This window comes from Vanellus vanellus, assembly GCF_965231255.1.
Source record: "Vanellus vanellus genome assembly, chromosome: 3".
In the NCBI taxonomy this organism is placed as follows: domain Eukaryota; kingdom Metazoa; phylum Chordata; class Aves; order Charadriiformes; family Charadriidae; genus Vanellus; species Vanellus vanellus.
The window spans coordinates 7,341,131-7,355,158 of NC_138907.1; the positions used below are offsets into that span (position 1 = coordinate 7,341,131).

General features: G+C 45.4%; 1 long non-coding RNA gene across 1 annotated transcript; it reads right to left on the reverse strand.

Annotated features, from left to right (window-relative positions):
- Positions 1–5,601: 5,601 nt before the first annotated feature.
- Positions 5,602–13,705, reverse strand: LOC309670208. The gene is made up of 3 exons (XR_014268980.1): positions 13,605–13,705; positions 6,183–6,270; positions 5,602–5,679 (listed from the first exon to the last, which is right to left on the reverse strand). It is a non-coding gene; the product is annotated as an uncharacterized lncRNA (long non-coding RNA).
- Positions 13,706–14,028: the final 323 nt, after the last annotated feature.

The following is a 14,028-nucleotide window of genomic DNA, read 5'->3' on the forward strand; positions in this document are numbered from 1 at the left end:
AAGCAGCACACAGATATTAAATACTGTACAATGCGCAAATAGCCTCTGGAACCCTCTAGCCCAATTATCCTTGGAAACTTGAAAAAAAAATATTTACATATGTTGTGAGAAGAGTCTAGTTAGCTAACGCATAAGGGATAGAAATCCCCTGTGTTTCAGGACCTCAGCTAATTACCATTGGCAGGCGATGGAGCAAGTTTTCCAGCAGTGCAGTTCACTTCCCAGTTGCCCAGTGTGGTGATGTGTGCATCCCTTAGGAGAGGTGACGACACTGGCCTAGGCAGACACTGTAAATTAAATCAGCTTCTGGTTTGATAGTACCCATTCTTCAAATTTATTTTAATGTTGTGAGACTCCAACCGCTGTCTGTCTCAAGAGTACAGCTACTTTTGAACATTTGTTTTCAAACATACTCTTTTTTTTAACTTCAAGTCTTGAACTCCGGAATCTGAACTTCAAACCGCGTTCTCTCCTTCTGCTTCATCATTTCTTGTAATAAGAACCACATTTTGCCCTTGTTGATGTGTGCGATACAGCATTTCCATGCCTGGATTTGCCGAGGTGTGAAGGGAGGGGAGCAGAAGACTTAGGGGAAGCCTGCAGTCACATTCTTAAAGACACCACCACTGCCTGTATGGCACTGTGTGCAGTGATCCCTTTTTAATTCTAGCTGCACATCCAAACGCGAGTGTGATACTTAGCAGATAACCAGGACAAGTGCAAAGCAAGTAGATATATCTAGTGAGATACTATTTTCAAATACAGTTACCAAACATATTATTTGTATGAACGTGGTTGTGCATGATTAGTTTATGACAAGTAGCTTACATTGAGAAAATATCCTGATATGTTTAGCATTTTAACAGCTCAGTATAAAGAAAGACGTTACAGGCAAGTGAGATACCATTTCAAATATCAACTGTCTTGGAACTGTTAATATCAGCATATCATCTTTGCCTGTCAGCATAAAACTTCTGCTGGCTGCAGATTATTGTAAATAACAAAAATAATAGTGTTAAAGTTAGTCATAGAAGGCAGTGCAGGCAAGGAGCAGGGTGCCCATAAACAGTTATAGGTAAAACCGCATCTCTAAAAGAAGGAGAGGCGTGGGGTCAATTTGCAAAACAGTAGTTATGAAAATAAAATCAAGCAGCACAGAAACTCCTAACTTATCCTGCAAGGTAAAATTGTGTTTCTGGCAGAGTTATGTCATAGAGGTTTGCTGGGAGAGTTCTCCGCTGTTAGAGCCCGTTGTTCAGCTCTCCTCTCTGGAAGTACTCCTCACTTGGGTAACTACTGCTGTGTTAAGGTATGGACCATTCTCTGCTGGCTGTGTTCATTAAGGTAACTGTAAGCAAATTGACAAGAACTTGAATGCGAAGGGAACACGCTAACCTGGCCGGCAGAGGGGACTGTCTCCTACATCAGTTCAGACCATGTAGGATTCGGCTTGTTGGCGAGTAGCCTCTGAAAAGGTTGTTTGGAGAAGAGAGCACAGAGAGGAAGCCATTTTCTGTTCCCATAGGAAATCCTTATGAGCATCATCCTTATGCTTTTTCATCCCTGCCAGAACAGGCTGCAGACTCACACAGTCTTTACATGTTCTCCCACAGAAAGAAAGGCTGAAGAGCTGTACGTCAGCTGTACACAGCATGATGGCCCAGTAGAAAGAAATTTGTGCTGCTTTGGCCTGCTGGCTTCTCCAAAGCTCCCTGGTCTTCCCTGTAGCTGGCTGCCCAAAGGGTTGGCAGACTTGTCTCGCAAGCTACCGCCTCATCCAGCCCTCAGCCTGGGCCTGGCTTTCCGCAGGAGCACAGCGCAGAACGACAGAAAAGGCGAGACAAAGTGTCGTCACGCACAACACAAGGTTAGCCACTCAGTCGCGTGCAGTTTGTGAAGACAGCTCGTGTTGTGCAAGAGAAGAGACGTTTACACAACATACATGAGGGACATTACACAGGACTGCCTGTCCCAGGAGTTTCTGTCCCCAGCCCCAGTTGTTCGCTCAGGCTGGTTTGGTTAGTGCTTCTTGCTGCTATTGGAATAGAGAGCAAAGCACCACTCTCCCGAGTGAGAGCGCCTTCTGGAAGGCTGAGTCAGTTGTATGTCAGAAAACGTACCGAGAACAAGGAAACTTGCAGGTGGGAGTTCAAACAGATTATGACTGTGAGTCAGTCTCTTGAGATAGGTAGCACAAGTGAAAAATAAAGCAAAGGGAGAAATCAACGCAGAAAAATTAAGCAGAGGGCAGCAAGGGAGAGGAAAGAATGAACTCAGCACAGCTACAGGACCTAAGGCTAGATGAGTTGTATACTATTTTTTTCCCCACAATCAGGCTGTAATCTAACCTTAGTCACCCTTTGTGATTTGCCTTTAAAGTTCAAGACACTTGTGAAGCTTTCAAGTATTGTTTCAAACTACTGCACGTACCTCAGGCTAGCTGCTGTTGGCACCCAGAAGTGCTTCCCATACCACTCCACTGCAGAACATGGGCAATTACATTTCCCATCCCCTGATTTCCAACATGTGCTATTTTTAATTCACTTGCAAAGCATATAAAATTAGTTCAGGCTGGGTATTGCTGTTGTAGATACCACTGGCACATATTTATGTGCTCAAAACTCAGTTCTTTAACACCAGAGTGTTTTTCAAAGGCTCCTCTTTACGTAGGACTCTCCAGTGCTGCATAACAGACTCTAAATTCATCAGATACTACAGGACGTAAGAGTCACTGTGCACCAAAAGAGATTTGATGGACAAGACCTCAATGAATGATCAGCTGCCTCAGGCCTATCTTGAACTTATTTTAGTTTCATTTAAAAAAAAAAAAACCAAAACACACACACACAAAAGAACACCATTGGGCTCCTTTCTTCTCACGTTTGGGGACAGACAGATTCACACACACCCCTAGTTCCTCATTTCATCCACACCCCCACCCCAGCAGCCCACACATTTCTACCCAAAATGCAAACATACACGATGCATCCCTTTGTGTCCTTCCTCTGTCCCTGAGACTTCTCTAAGCCACTATATAGTTTCACCAGCTTACCTCTACTATCGCTGCTACTCTAGGAGGAAGATGTGACCAGAGTTATCTTACGGTAAGCAAACAGTACAACAAATCATCACTTCGATATGACAACAGCTTCAGTAAAGGCTACAAAATGAGATACATTTGACAAGAAGTCCTCTCACCTCTGTCTGCAGATTATCTTACAGGTTTCCTGCATCTGGCACATGCATGTTTTCCCAATTTACCATATGGTTCATGAAACACATATTTATGACTGAAATGTAAGAACATGGCTTTTCTCCCCATTTTTAATGCATTTACCATTCACAACTGGGGTTTTTTTGGAAGGCAAATTGCAACACAAATATTGTGCTAGTCACAGCAATCCATGCTCTTATGCTAACACAAAACAGGAGATACAAAGTGGAATTTTTGAGCTGCTGTAAGTGCAGTGGAGGTGATAAATATGGTTACGGCTTAGGACCTTTGAATGGCTCCTGAATAGCCCAGTTTATAAAGTGTTTGAGATTGAACCTCAGGAAATTTAATTTTTTACTACTTTATTTACTATTGCTCCAAATCCCTTGCCATAGCTCCAATGAACATCTCATTTGTAATAACAAAACAGGGAAAAGTTCCAGCAACAGGAACTGAATTGGCCCAAATAGGCTTGACTGGGACAAGGCTAAGTCATGGTATGTTGTCATTATAAGCCTTGGAGATGCCCTGGAAGGAAAAGAAAAAAAGCAAAAGTAGTAGTAAAATAAAACAACTGAGTATTGCTGAGTGCGACCTTACTGAAAGGGTGGGGTGAGTTAACTCCTCTCCTACTACCAGCAGCACTTGTACAACCCAACAGCTCTTCTCCTGTAGCACAGGGCTTGCAGGAAAATCAAACGCTATGGAGCTGCAACATCTGTTCAATTACTACAGCTTATGAAATTCTGCTTACAGGAGAACTGGACTCCAGGCACCCCGAAAGGAAAATAAGGGAGAGCTGTAGAAAGACAGAGAGCAAACTATAAAAAAGGGAACCCCCTAATTTTGTGCGGTCCAGCTCCTACCTGGTGACTAACGAAGACAAAAGAAGCCTAGCACATCACAAGGAATGGCTGTTGAGCTGTACAACCATTACAGAGGGACAACCAGAAACATTCACATGAGCCAGAAGTAGCTCCAAATTGCCTATTAATTCTGATTGCCTGTCAGCAGTTATTATCTGATGGGTCAGAGTGACCTGGCATCTACTAAAGAGAAAAAGAAGAAATCAAATACAACCATTACTTAAAAGATATAGCTAAAGAATCATTTCATCATGACATCATTTCATCCCCTTGTGCCTTTTAGCCAACCCTTCACACACACTCTCTCTCTCTCTCTCTCTCTCTCTCTGTCTCTCTCTCTCTCTGTCTCTCTCTCTCTCTCTCTCTCTCTCTCTCTCTCTCTCTCTCTCAGCTTGCCAGGGCTGCTTGTCCCTTTGCGATGGCATTTACAAAGATGCAGAGCCCTCCCTCTCCCAGCTGACTTGAATTGGCTTTCACTTGCCAACAGCCAGAGTTTCCTCTTACCAGCCTGATACTTCAATAGTTTCTTGTAGTCACTGTGTTGCTCTTAAAGCCTACCCGGGCAAACACATTTTAATTTCTCAGTAAACAAGGAGTATCCACCTTCTGACGGTGAAAGCTCTTTCTGTGTACTGAAAGGCACCATCCACATTTGAAACACTGATTTGCAACTTTTAAAAAATGAATCTGCTGAGGCTGGGCTCCTAACTTTGCGCAGTGTGCGTTCGGTGAATAACTGGGGGAGGGAACCTTTCCTGAATATGAAAAATATTCAGCAAAAATGAATTTCGGAGATGCATGTTGCTTTGCTTACAGAAACCAATTTTAAAATGAGCTTTGAGTACTCACAGCAAGATCTGCTAGGGGAACACTGAAAAATGTTGAAATATTTTCCTCTTAAATAAAATTTTGATGAAGCTTGTAATCAAAACTTCAAAACTGACCATTTTCCTTCAAGCTCCAGACAGGTTTGTAAATAAAAAAAAAAAAAGAAAAGAAAAGAAATGCCATCCTTAGCATCTCTGTTTTAACAGACTTTTCAGAATTGCCATTAATAGTTTTCACTAAAATAAAGAACAAAAAATCTGTGGGCTTTGGACAGTTCTGTTTACTTGACTCTATTTGCATACTTATCCAGTCAGGGAAGACAATTGCTCATGACATGTCTGACCCGTCACCATCCAACACCTCAGTTGCAAAGCTGAATGTTAACTACTGACTGTTTACAGGGAGCGTTTGCAGCAGTCTCTGGTGCCTGGGAGAGGTCAGTTCACTCCAAGCGATGTCTGAGCCCTTGGCGGAAGCCTGGGTTTGTGCGTAATGCCGCACTGATGAGCCCTGTTGGTTTGGGTCCCGGTGCTAGCTGGGGAGCTTTGATGTACAATTACACCTCTTACCCATGCTAGAAGAGGTGCGAAGCAGCTTGGTACCATGTACAGAACACACCTGAGAAGCTCTCCAGCACCCGTCTTCAGCCGCTGACATTTTCAGTCTGAAACTCAGTTGCATCAAGAAACTGTGGTAAAGATGGTGCTGAGCCAACATCTTGTATGGAGGTCCATGTCCAGGGACTGCTTGGGAACTTGCATTAAAGAGGCACTAAGGAAAAAAAAAAGAAAAGAGCTTATTAATCATGCAGGTACAGATTTGGGCCATGCCAGCATGCATTAGCACTGACTCTCCTTCATATTCCCTCCCTACATAAAGTATGTTTTTGTATAATCAGGACCAGTGCAAAGACCTCCTAGTGAGTGTGGGAGGAGGAGGAGGAAGGATGCCACGCCAGTATATACCATCACAGCTCAGAGAGGCAAGAAAGACCCTGCTCCTTCCTTCCATCGTAAAAAATGCCTCATCATTTTAAAAGGCTTACGCTGCAGCAGCTGAGACATCAGTACTTTTTCACTGAGTTTTCTGCCTAGGGTACTGACAACAGTCAGAAATTTGCCTGGAAGCAATAAACTAAGCCAAAAAAATAAAGCACAAGTGAAAGGCGCAATTGAAAGTCACATCTGAACAGGCACGACACCGTGCCAAAGCAGTCAGCAGCCCAATGGATATTTTAGACTGTTTAATCCTTCAAATACAAGCCAAATATATACCTGCAAGTCCTCAGCAGACAGCTTTACTTCAGTGAGAGCTTCACTCCAAATAAAAGCAAGCATTGGTGCCTTTCTTCCGCTGCAGCTTCTAATAATAACAAGTTATAAGTATTTAAGTTAGTAGTAATAATTGCGATACAACACAAACAATTGTATCCCTAATAATCCTGTTTTGGGGAGCCGCAGCCCAGCACATAGCTTTCCCCATCCATAAAGCTGAATTACTTTATGAGGAAATCCCCCACGTTTGAGAAAGCAGGCAGCTAGCGGACCTGAGCAGAGCTCTACACAGCCCCTTCACTTTGGTTTCTGGTAAAAATTGGACAGTTTTGCTGGGCGATGCTCCCAGAAAGCAACGCACAGAGTCTGCTTCTCCGCAGCAGCCTGAGAAATGGGATGATGGTGATGTGCTTTGGCACTCACTGTTGCTACGTTTAACCCTGCGGTGAAAATTTGGCCCTCAATTGCACATTTGCCCAAGATCAATCTATGGAGGCAGCGTAAAGCTTCCCGGCACCATCTCGGTCAGGAATTTGCTGCTGATGTTGATCCCCGGGCAGGCAGGAGAGCACAGGGCCAGGTATTGGCAGGAACCTGGTGTGTGAGCAGGCTCACGCAGTCCCTTTGCTCCTTTTTATAACCCGCAGGCTTTAATCATGGAGGAGAAGGCATGAAGGGAGTGAGGGGTGTGGAGAGAAAGCCGCTGGTAACGTCAGAGGCAAAATGACAAGTCTGCTGGCGTAAGGGAAGCAAAGGTCTGCTCCTGGGGGCACAGCGGCGGCTGTGGCAGTGGGAGGGAAAGGGGCAGCTTGCCGACACGCCGTGGATAAAAGTCACTGTCAGGGGAAAGGTCCCTCCACAAGGCTTTTGCCTCGGCTGGGCAGGAGGGACCAAGCATTTTGCATGCTCTATTTTCTTTGCAGCCCAGAGCAAGACCTGGGGCCCAGATGTCATTCTGAACTGCTTTTCGCCTTCCTTGCAAACATTTAACCACTACGTTTTCCTTCTGCCAGCCAGCTGACGGGAGTGAGATCCTGGTGCAAATCATAGTCCATAAGGACAGAAATACATTTGCATTCCTTCAGAAGTACAGCAGCAGTGCAGGGGCGAGCCCTTGGCAAGCCCTCACCGGTGCTTCTTGGCTGGCGAGGAACCAAGGGGACGCACTGCCACCTCTGCCCCCACCTAGCACGGGCAGGTGGCTCATGGAATATATAGGAGGAATATTTTTCTCCCTCTTTCAGGCCACCGTTGCAGGATTGTCATAGCAATGTTTTCTTCTAATCTCTGCTGCCCTCTGCTGATGCAAAGCCAAGGCAGAGAGGAGAGCCCTTGCCATGAGCCAAAGCCTCAGTTTTTTGCCGCAAAAGCTCACCCTGATCAAAACACCAGCATAGTCACAGCCTGTTGTTTGCCCTTCTTTGGCCCCAACACAAACTCTGAAGCCATAAGGCATGTCACTCAGGGAAGGATTCCTTGTTTAATTACACCACAATGATTTAGGAGGAGTTGATGCATCTCATTACCTCACATCAGGTAAATACTGGTTTAATCAATTTACAGACTTCAATATTGAAAAAAAAAAGGAAAAAAAAACAGGAAAAAAACCTGTAAGATGAAGGTTAAAGGCTCTGGTCTGAAACTGGGTTTCTGTGCTTAGGATTTTCCACTTGAATTTCTCCCTCCACCAGAAGTCATTCTGGGAAACTTCGCTCTGACCCATCTGCTGCTGCTTACAACCCCACATTTAGATCAGGCAACTGTTTCCCATCAGGAGCCCAGGGCAGAGACTGCTTCTTGCAGGGGCTCCTGGGGAAGAGTGGAGGGAGGAATATTCTCTAATCCCTGCCTGATGAGCTTTTTAAATAAGTTAAGACAAAAGCGGCCTTTTTTTATTGAGATAAACACCATGACAAGAGAGCAGAGGAGTTAGACTGCTGCATGTGTATAACAGACATCATTTTTTCCCAAGCTCCGCTGTTCCCATCACCTGCTGCAAAACAGATCTTCAAACCATGCATAGACTGCTCTGCTTCTGCATGTGTAGAGATCAGTTTAGAGGAGACAAAACCCATAAAGCAGGCTCCTGGCTGAAGAGGCAGACTGTGAGCCCTGGATTGAACCTGCTCCTCCGGTGCTGCTCAGCATCATCCTGGTTGGCCTTCATGGTCCAGTACTGCTCAACAGGGCCCGGAGGGAAGTGCTTCCCTAAAGCACCCACCAGAGAGCTGAAGATTGCCAGCAGGCTATTCCCATGCCAATTCACTTGGTCATGGGAGGGAGGCAATGTAGCCCTGTAGATAACACACCAACGCAGAAATCCAGACCCTTTTTTCTCTCCTACATCTCTAGGAATGATCGCTTCATTCCTCGATGCTTGAATTTTCACCTCTGCAAAGCAAGGGCATCATTTCCACTGTAAAGCAGCTTGAAAGCTGTTGGTAACAAGATTTATGATTATTGAGGAGTTATTTAGTACATCTTTTTAGATCCTGCTCCATTGATTTTGCTTTGCAGACTCTGTGGCTCCTGCTGCTATTACCGGTTAACTAACACAGGCCCTTTGGTAGCTTCTGGACATTGTGTTTCTGGAGGAGAATGCTGGTGCTCAGAGCTGCACAGAAAGGGGAGCATCAGCCATGATCACCAGAGAATTTACAGTCTAAATTAAGTCTTGAATATAAGTTTGTTTCATTCTTTCTGTGCTGTCCCCTTGGACTGGTGCTTGTAACGAGTGAAAACATAACCACCAATGCCCTATTTAACTCATGCAATAGTTAAGAGGATAAAATATCCTTCTCTGATGAACTCTGTGAAAAGTAACAGGTGATGGTAGCCCCTAAAGCAGGTCATGCCTCATCAGTCCTGTTGCTTGTATGGCTTGTGGTCAGTTCAACACCCCTTGCCAGCTCTGCTGCCATGTGTTTCTCCACTCTGCGGTCCCCAGGAAAGGGCTTATGGGTGATGCAGTGAAGAGTTTCTCCAAGCTGATGCAAGTTTTGATCCTTAAGAAGGAGTCCTTTTAATCAGCTCAGTTGCAGGGCAAAGAGAGGCATCTTGTTCAGGTTATGGTGTTTGGTTTTAGGTGAGGAGGTGCGCTAACAGCTGGTAAATACACCTTCTGACTCTGAGACTTTATTAGGTCGCATTACTTGGATAGAAACAAGCAATTCTTCCCATTCAGTAAAATCTATAGCATTTGGCTTAGTGGGTTTAATAACAAATAACATAAAAAGAAAGCAAATTTGCTACGAGCAGATTGCCTGAACATCCTTTGTGTGCACATGTTTCTGAGCATGTGAAGGACAAGAGCCTGAGTCACTGAAGAGAAAGGTCTCAGGAAGCCCAGATAAAACATCAAACCACTCAGCAGCATTTCTGCTTTGTTTATGCAACTGTCATTTGGCCACAGCCACAAAACCAAGTCTCCCTTCAAGTAGCCGAGCTGCCAGTTCATGGTCCAGTATGAAAGAGCCCAAGTTCAGGGTCAGCACTACCTGTGCTTTGCCTCCCTGGTCCCCCAGATCAGAATTAGGCTGGAGGGCAATGCTGCAGAATTCTCCTCTTCCTAATCCCAGCAGAGGTGCCAAGCCACCACCAAACACATCATCCTACCGTACAGTTGCTTTTAAACCCAAATCAAATCCCAAACAGGAGCTCAACGCTCCACTTCCAGACCCAAAAGCTGGATTTTCATTCAAGCACATTTCTGTTACTCCAAATCCCATTCACAAAGCAACACTGGACAGACTGTGTCTGCAGACAGGAGACATCACAGCAGAAGGCATGAGAACACCTGTGCCATGGTGGGAGTTTGTGTACACTGGAACACCTCAGCAGCAGTTCTGGGCCCTTTGCTCTTCAGGATGCAAGAAACAGTCATTGAACTGCACTGACAGATTTTGATTTTCATGTACTGGGAGAGAGTGGTCAATTCTTAATAAGGTAATTAAAGTTCCTCTTTAATAAACCAGCATAAAACATTTTATGGCTCCCGGCTACTGCCCAGCGTAACTGAAGTTCAGATAAACACATTGATAAAGGAACATCCATTTCATCTAATGTTTATTGACCAGTTATAAAAAGCAGTAGGCTGATGCAGGAATTCTCTGGTGAGCTCACTGCTGCTTCTCTGCTGGGGAATGTCTCCAGGTTTTGCCAGCATGCAGAGAGCTCCTTCACAGCCTCCTGGCTCTCCACTGAGAGATCAGAGCTTCTCCAGTTTTCCACCATCCACTTCCATCCCTTATTGTGACAGTGGCTGAAATCTCAGTCCAAGGCAGGCTGCCTTGAAACAAACAGAAAGGCTCAGCTTATTGCTGCTGAAACGATTCTCTGCATTCCTTGTTAGGGTGCCACGCTAATTAATATATTGGAAGGGGTTGTCGGGAGCACGTGCTGATTTACTGCAAGTCCAGAGGAGAGGAGCTGGGTGTGATGCTGTAACTGTTTTTTTTTATTTAACTCCAGATTTCTTTGCCTCCCTACAGCAGCAGCCTTCTGCCCGCACTTCTCTAATGCTCTCTCTGTCACAGCCCCAGGCATCACAACAACTTTGATTTCTTAAAGTCAGACACAACTATATTTGTACTGAATTATTTTTACCCATAAATATCACAGATGTGAAGACAGTGCAGGAAGCAAGAGTCTTAACAAAACCAACCCCCCACACTCAGCCCCAGTGTTTCAAGATGCATGTGAATAATCTGGAGGTTTCAGGTCAACCAAAAGGCTGTTAAATTACATCCACGAGGATCTCTTTCTGAATTCCGTAGCCTAGCTGGATGGCAAAAGCCCAGTGGCCTGCTCCTGCTGTAATTTTTTCAGAACAGACTTTTTTGGTTTCTGCTGCCTGCTTTTATCCTTCCTTTGGCATTGCTTTATCCCTCATGCCCTCCTGCCTCATTGCAACAGCTGAAGCCCATCAGGCCTGACTCATTTCACCTCTGCTGTATCCACCCCTCTGCCCCTCCTGGGCTGCATCTCATGCACAGTTCTGCTTTTCTCCTCTGCTCTCAGTGGCGTTTCCGCTACATCACTTCCAGCGCCGTATGCTTCTCCCTCTCACATCTGCCTCTTCCTCCCCACAGTTGTCATCTTTTTTTGGCCCTCCTTTCACTAGAGCAGACAGCCAGTTGGTATTCCCACACTGGAGGAAGAGCGCTCGTCACAGTTCTCAAATTCCCACTGCTAGCAGCCAGTCTCCTTTGGTTACCCAAAAGGGAGCTCAGCAGACAAGTTTTCAGCTGCCAGCTAGCAAGCGTCCTCAGGAGTGTTCTCTGTTTCTGTTGATAGTTCCTCCATTGCTACCACTGCATACCAAGATCGTATATCCTAGTATTTTTCCATGGCAAAAGACAAGTTAGCCAGAATCTTGTGACTTTCAAAAAAGTGATCATTGATTATCTTACAGTTGCAACCAGGAATGTCTTGAGGAAACTTGTACTTCTGAATGCACCAGGGCATCTGCAGATTTGTCTCATTGGCAGGATTACAATTTGCATTTGTGCTGCCAAAAGGCAAGTGCCACTGTGGGCCAGCTGAAACCATACCAGTAACTCCAACTCTTTAAACAATCCACATGTGATTGACATGGTGTTGCCCACTTCATGCACTGTAACAGGAATCTGTTGGGTTCGTATCTTCAGGTGGGACTAGCAGGATGTACCTGGGGGTTGTGTCAGCACCAACCAACCCAAAGCAACCGAATTCCCTGGGCTGGTTTCAGGGAGCACTGCTTGGGCTGGGCAATGCTCTGCTGGGGAGGTGAGGGCAGGTACGGGGGGACAGGCAGCACAGGGAGACCCTGCAGACACATCCCTAGCAGAGCTGTCACCTCTTCCTTACCCTCCTTCCCCTCCCTCCGTGCAGTCACCCCCACACTCCATCTACACAAGTCCTACCCCAAGGTTGCAGGGCAGCCCTGGATGCTCGCCTCCAGCTTTGCTGAGACCTGCCCACAGTGCCCCGATTGCAGGATTCAGCCACTCTCCAGTGCTCGCTTTCTGCCTCACCATCTACTTCTAAATATATTCTGTTAACACATTATTTTGCAAGGGCTGTTGGTGCATGAAAGCAAGCAGGTTTAACAATCACCACCACACTGTATTTCTGAAAAGTCAAACACTACATACCACATTTTCTTTGGTGAGTTTAAGTGCTCTGACCTTTACAACTCCACAAAATGTTGGGAGGCAGGGAAGGGAAAGTATGGAGAGCATCAAACCCACCTATCACTGCTTGTGCTGCTGCTACATACATTTCACCCCGGGGAGCTCCTCTCTCCTGCGCTGGGTTTGACCATGCTCTGCAGACATTCTGGATGCACCACTCTCCAAGGCCAAATCCCAGGTCTATATGCCCAGGGGTAGTGAAGAAATCAGTACAGAAGGAGCGAGATGGTCATGTCTCCTACTACCAAGGAAGATCAATACTCCCTGCTTGGTGGGGGTGGTGGTTCCCCAAGGTCCAAGGTCCCCAGGGCCAGGCTAGCTCCACCGTGGGGCTCAAAGCTGGCTGGATTTGGCCCCTTCTGCTCTCACCTGGTGGCATTGCTAAGATTTGCCTCCACTCCATCCCCACCACGAGAGGACACACAGCCCTGGGAGCCCAAGTGGCCCCCATAGCTGGCACAGCACAGGTGAGGAGCTAGGGTGGACATATCCCTTTGCCATGTGGCACTCAGAAAGAAGAGTATGACAAACTGCACACAAGGACCGGGCAAGCCACAAAAGCACAGTAACTTTAACTGGAAATTGCAACACTCTCCTCCAATGGAAAATATACGCTGTGTGCATTTATCAGAGTCCTGGATCTCTGTATTCTTCTGTACTAACACCCTTTCCAGTATGCATTATAAAGCAAATGTTATCATAGATGAAGATGCATCTCTGCAATCACCATCCATGTGCCCCAAGCCTCACCTCCCTTTAGTGAAGGTGTGATCCAAAAGAACGACAAAGATAACAGACATCTCCAAACTGCCTGGGTTAGATCAGGCTCTGTTTGCCCAAATGCACATCGTAAAAAGGTAAAAAGAAAATCCCTTCTCAAGATTAGTTTCTGTATATGGCAGTTTACAGCCACATTTACACATATGTATGTAAGCTTTATGTATATGTAAACTATGTTTACATACATATGTTAAAGCCTTTGGTAGGGCTGAATGATCCCCACAGGCTGAGCTGTTTGAATTTCTCAAGATAAGACTTAGGCACCTAATTTTATTTGCTGCACTGGGGACGTTAATCTGAGAATTTTATATGAAAAAAAAACCCTCATTTTTCAATAGTTGAAAATCTTAAGGCCTTAATCAGGTTAGAGGGATTTAGAAGCTAGATTGAGATCTGTATCACATGGGAAAGAGAATTGCTTTTTTCTAACTGCCTACAATAATGATTTTAAAAGGAAAGAAAATCCTACCATTTCAGCAGACTTCTCCAAGTCCACGCAAGACATGCTCCAGCAGCTGGGTGCCATCCTTCTGGTTTCTAAGAGCTCTGTATCATTTCAATGCATTACTGCAGAAAACAGATGTATTTTTATGGTAATCATTTTAACACCTTTGACATTGTTTTGTAACTACCTTGGATCCTGTTACGCTTCACAAAGCTGCAGAGAGAGATGAGGACTGACAAGTCTAAATTTAAGGAGCAGAGGAGACCTGACTCACTTTCTGGCACTGCCACTGGCTCCCTGTGTGAGTGAGTACATCACCCAGTGTCTGTGTAACACCTCAGCCTCACCCAGCAGCCATTCTTGCTCCAGCCGTGTGTTTCAGGAGAAATTATGGACCTGTTGGACCAAGTCCAGAGGAGACCCACAAAGATGATCCGAGGGCTGGAGC